Source organism: Electrophorus electricus, chromosome 26, assembly GCF_013358815.1.
Source record: "Electrophorus electricus isolate fEleEle1 chromosome 26, fEleEle1.pri, whole genome shotgun sequence".
Taxonomy (NCBI): Eukaryota; Metazoa; Chordata; class Actinopteri; order Gymnotiformes; family Gymnotidae; genus Electrophorus; species Electrophorus electricus.
Genome location: NC_049560.1, coordinates 1,444,872 through 1,457,378, shown reverse-complemented (window position 1 = coordinate 1,457,378; position 12,507 = coordinate 1,444,872).

The following is a 12,507-nucleotide window of genomic DNA, read 5'->3' as shown; positions in this document are numbered from 1 at the left end:
AAAATACTGTAGCATTTTAGTCAGTAGTAGTACCTTTGTTATACCAAGCTTTGCGAATCACTTCATCTTGAGTAGAGAAAAAAAGCTCAGACAATATTGATAATGAAGTACATCTACTATATAGAAATCCAGTGAAATAATGGCATGGCTTTGTTTTATGTTCTCACACATCAACTAGACTCTACTTTTATTTTACTAGTCAAAATATTTACCAGATTACAGTTCTTTCTGTTTGCTTTTTTATATTTTTCAGTAGCTTTATGTTGTCTGGCCACACGTTTCTATGATTGTGGTACAAGCAGTGGTGGGCACAAATTTAATTATAAAAAATGTGATTACACAAAGAAGATAAATGAATCATTTGATGAATTTAAGACTTTATTACTTGTAACACAACAACGTAGCACCATAACCACTGTAATAAATAACTAAGGAACCCCTGTTAATATCTATCTCTGTCATGAGAATTAAACACAGATGTAGGTGCAAATCAAACAATAAAACAATAAAAGGGAGATTTCACCATATTTGTCGCATGTTGTGAACTATTCTATGATTTTGATACGATTACTCATGCTAGTGCTATTCTGCGGCTTCTGGACTAAGCAGTCACGTCTCTCTGATATGCCACATCTTGCAAACGTGGCTAGAATGGCACTGATGGAAAATATGCAGCCTCTTGTTTTAACTCCTTACAGAAAGGCAGAAAATTTCCATGATTCCCTAATCAAGCAAGTTATTTCAGATGCGTGTTGGTTGGTCTATGGGTTCAGAATCTATTTTTCTTTGTTTAGAACCAATCCAAATTATCTGCAAAAAGTAGCTTGATGATTGCAAATATCTTGGCTCAAAGTAATAAATGTAAGCTCTCTGCTTGACTTTACGTCTGTCCGTGGTGTGATGGAAAATCACATCGTTGTACTTTAAACTGATTCATATTTTGAAATGTACTGTATCTTGGGCACTTTTGCTCAGGTTCTGTGATCACATATGAGGTCACATACAGAGACATGGGCCCACATCTGACATGCACACAGACGTGTTGTTCAAATGTGAGTCATGTGCATTTTTCCTTTCCTAAACTGTTATTAAATCAGAGTGAGACGCAATGCTGTATTTGCCATGCGGAAGCCAATAGTGCAGAAGACGAAGAACCTCCTATTTGTCTTCAGCATGCAGTCCTATCCTATCCTAACCATCTGCACACTTGGAGCGTAAGCCTCCCTCTACTTTGCAGATTTCTTCCTTTTCCTGTCTTGCCCCTCCAACCTTGACAGCCCATATTTGAAATGAAGCTCGTTTCTTGGCCCCATGCTGAGCTCTTGTAATGGGACTGGGACAGACACCTCCCTGTCCTTCTCAGTGCAGTGCCCACTAATGGACACCCGGAGGGCCCCCCCCCCCATCACCCCTTAATGCTGTTCGATGGTTTCTCGCTGGTTGAGTGTTGTGTTTGAGCCAGGTGCAGCCTGCCATCATGAGATCATCTGGCCTGCCATTACCCCTCCATTACCTGTTGGCATACATCTGTGAAGGTACAGGAAAACTCCAAAACATGTTTAAAAAAAATAATTACTGAAATGATATATTAATTAGTACTAGTGGGATTGGAAATATGCCATAGTACTGAAGTCATAGGAGCATAGAAAAATACCATTCTTTCTCACCGCGGCTAGGGTGACACTAGAGTTACTTCCAATTTAGTCATCGTGATAAGTTGCCAACTGCGAGACTCACAAGTTTGAAAGCCACGACAATCAAATAAAGCTTGAAGAGGTAAATCAAGCCCAGCGGTAATGTGTTTGTTACGTGGGGAGCATTTCATTATTACCAGTCATAAGGACTTACTGAAGGAAGTATAATTTCTTTTGGCTCTGTGATAAACCACAGTAAATACCTCTCTTTCCTCCTGTAGTTTCTAATCTATCTGCACTGGCAATTAGCACTGCAGTGGTCCAGGCCTGGCCGCATGGTGCAGGCTGGAAAGCTGGAGAGAGAGCTGTGTGACTCAGAGCCTCTGGGAATGATTCATAATCATGGAGCAGCAGCATGCCAGACTTCCTTCTTTAGGAAGGAAGGTGACTGATATAAAACTGCACATTGACAATCCAAAGTATAATTGACCTTATTTGTCTGTCAGTGTTGTATTTATTCTTTTTCTGCTTTTCTTTTCTTTTTTCATGAAAGGTTTAGCTATTGATGGGTCACTGTCGGAAGGAGGATTCTTACCTGATCTGCATTACTTTTTTATTCTGCATCTGTTTGCTGGTGTTTCTGTAACGAATGCCCAAGTGCCGAAGGGCGTGAAGCAGGACGCACAGATTCTCTCGACGGAGTGAAACCCTTAATGACACAAAAACATATAGACGATGGTGGCACTCACAAATAACATTAACAATGCACACAGACACACTTACCACTAACGCCTTTTACATTTAACACAAGCTAGACAGACATGATTACTGGTTACATTCAGACGCTAACACACAAACAATGACCAACGGTGAGGCACGCACTGCTGGGGGTTTAAATAGACAGACACATGCTAACACTTACAGGTTAACACCGTACAGGTGCGTGGCTACAAACGTGCATGGCTACACTCACCACCCGTTTCGGGGTATTAATTTATTACAAACACCTTGTTGGTGTTATGTTAGAGACTATAGATATGTTGCCGTGTTTACCGCCTCCTATCTCAGTGGTCAATTTCTCACCACAAGACGACTGTTTCCTGGATATTTTTAGGTGGTTGACCCATCCCAACCCAGCAGGGACATTGATACATGTAAGAATTGCAGTAGCACTGCAGTGTCTGACACACTCATAGAAGTGCAACACCTCATGTTGGGGTCACCACTGTGTTAAGAATGGTCTACCATCCTGATAATATCCATTCAGCCCTGGTCCTGTGGTCTGAAGCTGACTAGTGATAAATGGGGTAGAGGATGGCTGACAATATCATGCTATATCTATGGCAAAAGATAGATTCTGTAAATGTAATTAAATAACATACAGTAGGTGCACCTAATAAAGGGCCAATGACCAATACAAAGTAGAGGATTTCTGGGAAAGTGGGTGGCATTGCAGCATGCATTACTGAGTCTTTCTGTGTATGTCAGTTCTTTTGAATTTTACATTTGTCTGCCCTGTTACGTTTCCAATATGGATCTTGCCTGTGGTCTCAGCCAAAATGCCTATACCGACAATGATGCCCTAATAAAGTTACTTCTCATTTATATCTCTTCATTTCTCAGTACTGAGAGTTACTAGCAGATGGTATAAAACCCATAATGAGCAAAGAATCAGGGTTGTAGTTTACAGTGCTCTAAAAAAACTTTTCAGCACTCCTGTTTTTTTGTTAATGTTCAGCAATACCTTGTACACCTGACCCATATATTCAACCACCAGATTGCAGACATCTGTGGAAGTGGCAAAATGATGACTATTATGTGCATTTACCTCAAGTATCAAGCTGTTTGACTAGGACATATTATTTGAGGTGATTTCTGAGAAAGCGGTTCAATTTTGAAAAAAACCCATGCTCTGGAACTACTCCTCCACTTATGCAATTGTAAAGGGGTTCAAATATGTCTTACTAGAGAATGATTTAACAAAATACATTTCACTTACGTCAAATAGTTGGCAGCTTTAGGTTGTTTTCAACAGTAAAACACTAGTGCAGTGATAAAGAATATTGAAATGCAAATATTTTGAGAGGCATTTATTGGTCTGCCTTAATTCATTTCTTATGTTTGTAATATGTGGTGGGTGTGATTACAGACTAATTTGACTAATTTGTTGACATGTGCTTAGTAGCAGAATATTCCAAATAAATGCACTGGGGTGAGCTCATATTTTTCATACTACTTTTAATTAAAATCAACTGATTAGGTAGCTGTTAGGTAGAAATTACCATAAAATCTTAACCGCTTGAATGGTACATGTTGAATTTAATGGTGAAATATTCAGAAAAACCGTTTAGCTATCTCATATCTCATATTTAGGCTGACACACAATGGCATTCAAAGTACTGGGACATTTTCCCTACATGACTATGGCAGAAAGGTATAGATTACCTGCCAACACTGTCCTTTTCCTTTCTTCTGATATTACTTTGCAATGACTTGTAAAATCTTTATGTCTTGAGTGACTTCACCAGTTTAGAGCTTTTACCTTTTACACTGTGGTGAATAATGGCCTTGGCTGTGGGTGCCTGGGTCACTTCTGTGCAGTACAGCACCACCCAAAGGTCACAGATTGTAGTCAGCTTATCGGGAATTTCAAACACGCAAAAATGGCTTGAACTATTTGGAAAGGCACTGTCAGTCTGCCTACATTTGATCAATAAAGTGTTTTTCCTGCCGTGTGAGTCTACAATGTTATCAAATAGCTCAGGTTTTGACTTGACCTGAATTCACCATGTGTTACTACTAGCAGATCTCATGCAGCTGCTGTTCGACTAGGCAGCGAAGTCAACATGTGTTTCCTGCTCTGTGATCTGAGTCCTCTCTTTCATGTTTTGCAATAAAGTGAGGCTCATTCTCACTTCTCTCCCCAAATCATGGTTCTCATTTTAGCTTTTCTAACACTGCAGAAGACAAACCACACTTTCTTACAAATTTTCTCAGTTAAACTTTATAGGCACTCTTAACAATTAATATGTGAAATGAAATTGTGTGAAAATAATATATACTATAAACCCTTTTGGCTAAACCCTCTTAATAATCCACTGGAAGCTTAGTAATCCAATGGAAGCATACATTTTAAAGCTTACTGCACATTTCTGTTAATTTTTCAACGTGAACCAATGGTTTCTCATGAAATATAAGATCCATGGTTGAATTAGGGAAATATTTTACTACAAAGATTGTACTATCAAGAGAACTGTCTGAGTTTTCATGGGTGACCTCTCTAAACCTGCACTTTTACATCACAGGCAGCTTCCAAGGTGGTCTCATTTGTCGATCTCAGAGAGTAGAGATGCAGAATTAGACCGCTCACTGGTACACAGCTTTGTTCTCTTAGCCTGATGTTCTTTAGAGCTAATGGCAGGGTGTTTCTCAAAACAGCAGCTCGGGTGATATTGATTAGAAGCTTTAGCCATTAGTATGGGTCCCAGCACAGTTCTGGTGTGTTTTATTCTCCTGTTCCTGCTACAGGGATACGTGACCAGTGGTTTTCGGGCTTTCTTAAGTCTATTTGAACATGTAGTTTTGAAAGTTGACTTTTCCCACCGAACCCAGTTAACAAACATAAGATGTACTTTAACGCATTTGTGCAAAGCGTCAAATATTTAGCATATAAAACTATGCATGCACCAGTTTTCTCAGTCACTAGAGGTCGGTGTTTTCAAAGATTGTTCAAAAATCATTCATTCATATAAGAATGATTGAATTATTGAATACTTGAAGGATTATTGAAATTACTGAATTCAGATGTCTCTTGGATGTAGTAATTATATTTACTTTAGTATTTATAAGATTACACTTCTCCTTTTCTTCCCTCATTCTTTGTCCTTGGCCCAAGAAGGCTAGCATTATAGGTGAAAAGTCCATGTGTGTGTGTTTAGATGTGTGTTCAGCTGTGGCAGGCAGTTCTTTCTCGCAGAGCCGACCATTATTCCAGACCTCTTAAAGGCCAGTTGAGGTTCCCGAAGATCCAGGTGCACTGACGGTCACTCACACATCCTCAGAGCCCACCTTTCTTACCTTAAATTAAAACATCTCTGCTTTTCAGCTACTCTGGTTGCCTAGGCAATCTTACAGGCTGTCTGAACCAGACAGGCAGCCTTCGAGTTTGCTTTACAGAAGTGGGGGATACCATATCGCTATAGTAACATGCTGAGACTTGACAGACGACTCAGTGCCGTGAACACGGTTCCAGTGGAACCACTCAAACTCCTCTGTGAATGACAACCTTAACATTCCTACTACAAACCCAATAACAGTTTCTACTACTATTCCAGTTCATGGAAAAGTTTGATTTTCTTTGCTTTTCAGTGCTGTGGATGATTTAGTTTAGATTGGTTTAGTACTACTGAGGACAGATGGACCATAGGACAAGCCTTAGCAGAACGAGTCTGCCAAGAGATTCATACCATTTAGACAGAAGCAGTGACATATTCAGTTGCTAATGGCGTGCTCCCGTCCGCCATGCTGAACTATTTGAGTTGCTTGCACCAAAAATGATCATTGTGAGACCTATACATGGATGAAAGAATGTGTTTCTACGGCGATGGCCTTGAGTCTCCTAGTCTACCAAACTCGAGCACTCAGCATACTGGCCAATCAGCTGGCACCGCATGTAGCTTCACTGGCTAGCGAATGTCACACTTAACAGCCAGTCCAGCTGCAGTGTGTCCTGGACTTTAAATGGGAAGATTGTAGCAGCTAAGAGGAAATTACTGTTTCTAAAGAGCATTTTATATAAACACGTGGCTACTGTGCTATGGAACGTGAATGGACTTTATTTATGAACATTTTGTTAATCTCTGGAACACTTTAAATGCTTCATCAAGTATATTCTTTTCACGGGAAATGTCCTCACAAAACTTAAATATACAGGTATCTTATTAATAGATAATTATACATTGTATTATCATCATTCATGAGTAGGTATAGCAGTTTTATGCGAATACATTGCATAACAAGTAAAAAAGACCTTTTATAATATGTACAATTTTTAATTTTGTGCCCAAAATGGACACCATGAATTGTGGAGCCAAGTAAATTAAGTGTAGACTTGAGGGAGCCATTAAACCCTGGACGTTTGCTGGGGTGTCTGATAACAAGTTCATCACCACTTTACTTTGTTCTGAGGAAAGCCTCAGTGAACCATGTAATTGAAAGCATAGTAGTGCTTATCTCTCTAGAAGGTAAAGCATTTGTGCTAATACCACATGCCTTGATAAAAATACAGTCCTGTAGTGAGTGTGTGTATGTGTGTGTGTGTGTGTGTGTGTGTGTGTGTGTGTGTGTGTGTGTGTGTGTGTGTGTGTGTGTGCGTGCACGTGTAACCAAGTACGTGTCCGTCTTTGTCAGAACTTCATACAGGGCTGAGAATATTCTCTAGGAGCCCCATCTGCTGGTTGGATTTGGCAGGCATTTACCCAGCAGCTGTGTTTGAATTGGTGGAGAGATCAGACAGATTTTCTGATCCCCAGATCCCTGAGCTTTTGGATTTTAACAGATGTACCTTCACCACTCTCATCAATTTGTTAAACATACTTCATGGCTTCATTCAAATGACCGCTTTCTGCTTTCTCTTTAGAATTAGTTGGCCAAACTGATACACTGATACATTAGTCACAAAGTTCAATGTGTAGGGATTATTGTGTAAGGCTTATATAATTGGGAGCAGTGCAATAAATGACCCATTAAAGCAAGAGTGAGTATACTGGACATATATATTGTGCAATTTACAATGGTCTTCAAAAACATTGAAATCAAAACAATTCAAGGCATGCCTGAGCCACCATTTCATTTAGGCCCAGCTGTTGCCTCGTGCGTCAGGATTCTAGCTCTTTCTCTCAGGAGGCCTCTCACTTGACTGCATCCTAAAACCATTGCGATCTGTGTGGGAGAGAACGTGTGCTCCAGCCTGAGACGAGCCTCCAGCAGATTTACACTGTGGAAAGTGGAGCCGGAGGGGGAGAGGCCAGGGCAAGTGAGGGGGCGGTTAATGTTTACACGCAGATGGGCTGAGAAAGGAAATGATTATAGAAAGAATTTTTTTACCTCCCTTTTTCTTGGACCCTCGGGTCTCCTGTGGGTTTTCAGGCCAAAACCCGCCATCCCCCCCAACCACCCACCCCCTTTTTCTTATACTCACTCCCCCCACTCTACCGCTCCCCTCTCCTGGCTTCCTCCACCCCCTCCACCCCCCACCCCCCTTCTAACAGCTAACCCCTGCACCAATAATTCATCTAGCCATATTTAGGCAGGGGAAGGGAGGGAGTTCCTGTAATGTAAACAAAGCTGGAGCCAGAGGGCAAGCGATGAGCTTCGCTTGTGTCTGTCACAACTGCTCGCCAGCTCCCCTGAGTGAGGTGGGACAGCTCTGGACCTGGCAGGAGGAAGCCTGCACACTGCTCCTCAACTCCTGCTCCACCCTTCGCACAGCCCTCACTCATGAGGTTTCTGAACCTTCTGCTGCTGCTCTGGAGTCTCTGGGCCATTGCGCTGAAGTCAGTGGGGGATACCAGATGCTTGCGTGGCCATACCTACACAGAAGGAGCCCAGGGTGACTCGGAACCATGAGCGAGGCAGAGCAGGAGGGGAGCATCTCGGGACCGGGTCCACAGCCGGCCAGGATGAGGCCGAGGTCATCTGGCGGTTCCCCGTGTAGCTCTCCGACCTCAAGACAGTCACCACGTAACTCGCCACGCAACTCGCCGCTGCTCTTCCGGAAGCTTCTGATGAACCGCAGTATCGTCCTCCAGAGGCGGTTCACTCTGGCCCACACGCCCAGGTATGGCCACAAGCTTTGCCCTCTGCAGTGGAATTCTTACCTTCTCTCAGTTGCAGCATGTGCTCTTACCTGCCAATCGGCACAGACATGCTCCGACACTGAGGTCAGCAGAACAGCCTCACACTTTTTTTTAACCTGCTTTTTTTTAACCTTTTTTTTTTTCACATTGCTGGTTCATTTTTGCATGTCATGCACCTCTGAGACTCACAAGGAGCCTGCTAAACAGAGGGTCTGTCGTGTCGTTAAGGTAAACCAAAGTTTAAATCATTGGAGAGTGCAGGAGAGTTATCAAAGAGAGCTGTGCTGTGGAATGCTTGAATGGAGGCCTTTCTTCTGCTTTGGGTCCAGGCCTTCCTCACTGCCTCAGGTGACAGAGCTCGGTGTGGTTTGCCAGGAATAGGCTATCAGCTGGCTCTGTCTTGCTCTTCTCTTCTGCGCTTGAGTACAGGTGGGAAAAAACACACGTGAGTTTTGTGGTCTTTGTGTAGCCCCAACTGACCTCTGACCTCAGCTGAACATGTCGTTCAGTATAGAGGCATAGAAATAGCTCCAAAGATGCAGTCGAGTTCCTCTTTGTTTCCGGGCCTGTTCTAATATTTGTATCAGGATAAGTTATTCTGTATCAAAGTAGTTCCCATTCATCCGAATCATTTTTGGCAGTAGCCCAGAATAAATGCAGCGTGGTGTTTTGTTAACACTGTTATCCATCTATCTGGCAGCTCTTCGAGGAAACATTTTGACAATCAAACAGTAAATTTAATAGTCAGCCTTGACATACACTTTAACTACGATTGGAGAAAGTGAATTGTACAGCTTTTTGGTTCTCAGTGAAACATTTTTATTGCATAGACCAAGTTAAACTATTTCCACAGAATCTGACATCAGAGGTGTTTTGTTCACTTGGAAGTCATGAATGATAGATTGTCATGGAAAACTTCCAGGGAATCTATAGGATAATTTTTCTCGCCGTGAGGGACACTATGAGCCTTGTCATACCAAATTTCCTTCATTAAGAATTCCAATATATTTTAGGTTTCTAGTTTTGCTATAGGAAATCAAACAAGAGAAGAAGATCACTAAGTTATGCACTGGAAAGTTCTCTGAAGTGCATCTCGCAGCGAACTATTTTTATTGTTTTGCAACGGCCACATCAAGAAACATCAGGAGTAGATATCTTAGTAAATACACTAAAGCCATAGGCCATTCCACTCATTCCACTGCTTTCTGTGTGTTGCACTGTCAGTATATACTTTTTACCCTGGCTGAACCTAAGATGTCCTCTGGGTGTTTTGGCAGAGGAGCTTGTGAATGGTTGTTCTGTGGTTCCTGCAGCGGAGACAAGGGCTGTAGATAAGATGTGCTCATCTTTCAAACTCAAGAGTTATGGGCCTGTCTGGCTCATAAATCGTCCTCACACAGATCAAGTCTGGAGTATTTATGGTATCCGAGAGCCCCTATCAGTCATATGAGACAGAGGCCCAAATGGCTGCAATGTGAAACTTCAAATGTGCGAAGGCAGAAGATTTATCTTAACTGTTGCATTTAAGCTCTTGACACTTTAGTCATCTTGATCTCTTTTTTTAGGGTAAAGTCTGAATTTTTTGCTCGCCTCCTGTCTGGAGACCCAAAGGACTTCAATGCAATGGCTGCATGAAGGTTGTGATTTGACCAACATTCAGTGGCTCATTAACATGAACATTTGAAATGCAAAAGGTGAGGGATATGGGCCCATGCCAGCTGTTTTCACAGGCTGTTTTGTATTCTCTCGGTCGTGTGCACAGAGGATGTCTGCTTTCGACATCAATAGGCACAAACAAAGATCAGATAGCCAATCTATGCTATAATTATCCTCTCAATCACAAAAGGTGCATATGTGAGCGCATTGGCTGCAGAGTTCATTAAAAAAGATGAGGCCAGTCTCTGCACAGATTTAACAGACAGCTCAATCACTAGTTTAAGGCCTTTTCCACCCGAAGGCTCTACCCTGAATAAAGTCAATAAAACAATGCTGTCTTCCTCCTTGCTGACTGCATACATCTGGCAGGCTTATTCCTCCATTGGCTTATAACCTAAAGCCTTTCAAACCTTCGCCCTCCCCCCATCACCAAACATGTTGCTTTTGTCTCCAAACCGCGCACAGCGTTGCACAGAGCTGCACTTTCTTGCACCTAGACTGTTGTTTCACTTCTCCTCGCACTCTCCAGGAGTTTTACAGCAGTGTTACTACACGCCGATAGGCAGGCTGTCACTGCAGGCCCCTAACGAGCGTCTGGAGCTTTCAGCCTCTTCCCGCTCCGCCTCCCGCTGGCCGCACCGTCTTGTATGACCTGGAACGACCGCAGCAGATGGAGAGGGTGGAACGTGGCCAGCTCCATCGTGCGTTGACATGGCGTTTCTAATTAGAACGTCCGGTATCTGATAAAAGCTCCGGGGATTAGGTGGATTTTCTTTCATGACCAAAACACAGTCACAGCACACAAAGCACAAAGTATGAAGCGAATTTTAGTGCCATGCATGTGCACTGCTTGCCAAATCAGATAAACAGGATTGGCCAAGCGCTACTTTACGAGCATCCCAGCCATCATTTTCAGCAATTAGCTCTGGTGTCATAAAAGATAAACGGACCATTTGCCTCTTAAGAAGAGTGCCCAAACGGAGCTGGCTGTAGATAAGCACTGGTGAAGGAGTGCTATATAGGTATGTGATGGCAGCTGCCTACTTTGTATAGGGAGGCCTGGAGATGGGAAGAATCACCTTCCCCCCTCTCACTGTTTACAAACGGGTTTTGATTTAGACATCTGAATAGTCCTGCACAAAAAGCATTTTTTTATATGCGCAACTTCTGTGTGCTGTTTGTACTGATGCATTGACACAGATATACAGTGGCTTAGACCTCGTCATTTGGCATTATACAGCCTTTGTGTTAAGATGAAGTCGTGTCTGCGTATGATTTATATTTCCTATCTTTCTTTTTTTTTTCAAACTCTTTGTGCCACCATGGTTTTGGATAAGCAAACTCATTATGAATGGCAATAGTGCCACACTGTATGTAGAATAAGCCATAATTTGTGAACTTGATCATTTTGGTAGCTAATTCGCAGCAAAGATGTATACTCGGTGGCTTTCTGCTACGATCGGCTGCTTTTGCTTTGGATTTTTAATTTTTTTTACACAAAAACGTAGATGATTCAGCTAAGGGCCTCTCATAAGTGTCCGCATGATTTTGAAAACCACTTCTCTCCGCTGTGCTAAGAGCAAAGTCCATCCCACTGACTCACCTGTGTATTGAGTCAGAGCCTTGCCCTAATGAGTCGATCTCGCCCCACGCCTGCTGCAACTGCAGCATGTATCTGCCTGCCTCCGACTCTCAATCAGCTCCAGTGATCGCACCGCACTCCCGGGGACCTTTGAGACTGCTCCATCAGGCAAATGACCAGGCCTGCTCTCTTTCTCCCCCCCTCCCCTGGAAACCCTGCCAGTGGCTCTCAGGGACCCAGCCAAGCCACAGTCACTGATAAAGGCAAAAACACAAAGAACTGCTGTCTAGATGACGCATTGGCAGCCAAGACATGAAGCTTGTCAAGGTTTTCCAAACACCTCTGCAGAGGAGTAGGCCGAGAATGGAGAGGAGTGTCGTTGTGAGTCCGTGTGCTGTCCAGGAGTATGCGTCGTAGCAGCACTCCAGGCCTGCGCCCGTGTGGAGGAACGAGGGGGCATGAGCGAGTCACAGCAAGCATGTTCCACTTTTCATCTGCTTGCTCCCTTCCTCCGCACACCTCTCTTTTTCCTTCATTCCTCCCACCATGTTCACCCCTTCATCCCTTATCAGCTCTAACAATAAATAATATATATGTGTGTGTGTATGTGTGTGTGTGTCTGTGTGAGAGAGAGAGAGAGAGAGAGAGAGAGAGAGAGAGAGAGAGAGAGTGTGTGCGTGTGTGTGTGTGTGTGTGTGTGTGTGTGTGTGTGGTGCTAGCACCCCTTGGGGATATAGTGTGCTTCCATGTGTTAGGCTGGGCCAGTGTAGGCAGGCAG